Source organism: Osmerus eperlanus, chromosome 8 (genome assembly GCF_963692335.1).
Source record: "Osmerus eperlanus chromosome 8, fOsmEpe2.1, whole genome shotgun sequence".
Lineage (NCBI taxonomy): Eukaryota > Metazoa > Chordata > Actinopteri > Osmeriformes > Osmeridae > Osmerus > Osmerus eperlanus.
In genome coordinates, this window is record NC_085025.1 from 11,864,198 (window position 1) to 11,867,441 (window position 3,244).

At 41.7% G+C, this 3,244-nt stretch overlaps 1 long non-coding RNA gene across 1 annotated transcript; it reads right to left on the reverse strand.

The window, feature by feature from the left end:
• Positions 1 to 418: 418 nt before the first annotated feature.
• LOC134024957 (uncharacterized) lies at positions 419 to 2,530 on the reverse strand. The gene is made up of 3 exons (XR_009930953.1): positions 1,740 to 2,530; positions 1,485 to 1,648; positions 419 to 1,445 (listed from the first exon to the last, which is right to left on the reverse strand). It is a non-coding gene; the product is annotated as an uncharacterized LOC134024957 (long non-coding RNA).
• Positions 2,531 to 3,244: the final 714 nt, after the last annotated feature.

A 3,244-nucleotide genomic window follows, 5' to 3' on the forward strand; every position in this document is an offset into this window, starting at 1 on the left:
TATTTATTGTCTGATACTCTTGTCTGCCAAAAGATTTATTCATCCCTTTTTTTCATAGAAACTGAATAGCAACCATTTTCTGAAGCCTTTTATTATCATATGAAATTATACAATTATGCAATTATGTATGCAATTATATTTTTTTGTGTCTGATGATTTGAAAGTGTCTGCCCCAAAGAAGTACTTTTGGTATTCACGGGTGGGTACCCTCTGTTCCTCCCCCATTAAAATAATTTAATATTGCGGCTGAAAATGACCGATAGAAATCACTCATCATAGACGCACACACAGCCACAGACACAGACACACACACACACACAAAAAATGAGGCGCATGACTACAGACTGTAGAGGCAATGAAATCCTTTTACTGCTGAAGTGGAGAAAAGAGGCACCCCTCATTTAGTTATGAAAGCACTTTTAATGTGATTCAAGATAATGGGTTTGCAACATAAAAACAAAACCCACCCTAAAACAATGTACAAAATCATCATCCCACCCTTTCCTGACACTCCTGCTTGCTTACTGCCTGCTTGCTTGAGACAAATATGGTGAAGAATTGTGGGGTTTTTCCACATAAATGTGAGAGTTGCAGTAAACAATCTCAATGGCGTCACGGAATGGTTCCCACACAGACACATTTATAACATACATTTATTAAGTTATGGTGGAAAAACAGCAATGCTAAACCCTTTGTCTCTGTTTTGAATATCTTAATATACACAAACACATGCCTCTAAGCAGGAGGAGGAAGATATCATAACTACATTGTAATGCTGGTACATATTCTGCCAAATTCAGTAGTCCACACACGTTCACTTAATACATTTCACACATTCAACAATATTTTACAACTGGTCATTAGTGACCCAAAAACAACTCGCAGTTTTACTGACAGTTTTCTGTCAGATTTTGATGTATGAAGACATATATTAATATCACACCCATCTTTGCAGGACAGGAGAAAGGGATAAAATGAAAGATGCATCGAGACTCGGCCATGTCCCCTAATTCCATCAAGGGACATTACCTCACCGCAGAGCTAAATGTGTAACGTGGTAAAGAAAGACGTCGGGCAATATAATTCCGCCCAAATCTCTTTAGCTTGGGATGGAAGTGTGACATTTCACAGGTGTAATGACATCAGCGCTTCCTCTGAGTGGGCCAGTGTGACAGAGCTGTTCCATCACTGGCAGGTGTTCCATCACTGGCAGGTGTTCCCTCCTGTCTTCGCTCCCGGTTCTGGATGTTGCTCTGGCAGGCTCTTGCTCTTGCTGTTGTTGTTGATGTCTTTTTTATATTTGATGTTGCATGTGAACCATGTACTGAATATTTATTGTTGCAGGGATTGCTGTGCTCCCAAAAGTGTTTTGTTGTTGTTAGATATTTATCAAAGAGGTTGTTTCTTTCATTCATTTTAATGATGCTGTTAAACATTTCTGATATCTCTGTGCTTACCACAGTGATATTATTAACCGAGAAAACATTTATCAGTGACAATGTTAACACTGAAAACAATCTGACAATGAATGTCACTATTTGTTTCTTATGGCATGAGAAAGGATAATAGGAACAGGAAGGATTACAGTTGTTTCATGAGAGAGCCTGGTCTGAAGTTCTGGCACATGAAAAAGCACCAGGAACCAAACCTGATGAACAATTGGAACAATTAACTTCAGAATGTTACCATCCAACATGACAGAATCTAGAACTCAACTTATAGTAACTGCTAAACTGTACCTTGATTTACTGTGATTCTCTTCTACCTTGTTTTTGGCGTTAAGTCTTCTTAACTTCTAAGCTTTTGACGGCCTCTTCATGGCTCTTTGGTTCTTCCTAATCCAGCCAGTGCTCCTTCATCTGCTGCCCAAATGCGTCCGTCTTCATCTGCTGTTCCTTTCTGTCCCTCGCCACCATGAACGTGTCAACGCTCCGTAACTACTCAGTGACCGACGGCCTCTTCATCTCATTACCTCTTCTCAATTTTATGATCGAAACTCTTTGGAAGTTGTCACTCAATCAAATGAGTTGTCTTTGGCAAGTGCTGTTGTTATCCTTGGTTTTCTAGTTCCCCCTCTTCTTCAACAGTGGTCTCCCCTACATGTTTAGTAGAATGAAACCTGGTTCTCATTCCTGGCATTTAGTGGGGTTCCATTTATCTAGAGTGATGCAGGACATCCCGTCAGAGGCCACAGCCCATCTTCATCTTCCAGAAGATGTTCCATACATGTTCTTATCCCATCTAACCTTCTTGTCAATTGGACAATACGTCGTAAAAAGCATGAAAGTGTAACTTCTTCTAAGCTCTTGTTAATCACCATTTTTTCTGTCTTTTACATTTGTATTCCCTATGGGAAAAGGGAATGGGATTTTCAACAAGAAACCTGAAGTATGCTGGCTTCTGTGCGTGCCTCCAAGACGACGACACAAATTCTTCTCTCAATTGTTGTCCCTTCCCCTCGACCTCCCAGTCCTTAGATGGCCATGTTTGCACAAATAATCACCCCCGCCACCCTCTCTTATCATAACTATCTAACGGCTTTGGTGGGGCTGTGACAGCTCCAAATGTACAGTTGGAGTGAGATAAAGCTGGCGCTGTTTAAATAAAGCGTTGGCTGCTCCAACATGGCCCCGGAGGAAAGGCCCATATTGTAGTCCAAATACAATGGAGTCATTCTTCAGGCCAGTAGGCAGAATAACACTACTCCACTGAGGCGGGTGGCACAGGAAAAGGAGCCTAAAGGAAACCCTCACACACACACACACACTTTACCTACACATGGATGCAACAGGCATACACCATTCTCTCGAGTGCCCCAACTTTGTTTCGAAACCGTCATTTGGTGTCTGCACCCATGAGGAAAGAACAAGAAACACAAGCTAACAGCATGGAACACTAACGTTAGACGACCATCACTCCATTACCCTTGCATTGATCAGATTAGGCGGCTCTTTCAGAAACACTGCACCGGATGTACCTCCTCCCAGAACCTGCTTTACATAAGTTCTTTCCCAGGGTTCCATGCTTTCAAACGGGAAACCCTGAGACTGAGGTTATTGACATTCACTCGGCACGGCCATTGGTTCATCTTAATGTCTGTCTTCATGGAACTGCCCACATGGGACCCTGGTTTTCCTTTAATTGAGTGTTGCACCTGTTTCAATGTTCAATGTCCAACAACTAGGGCCACAAACGGAATGTTTCAGATCATGCCAATAATAATTTCCAGTATAGCTACACGCTT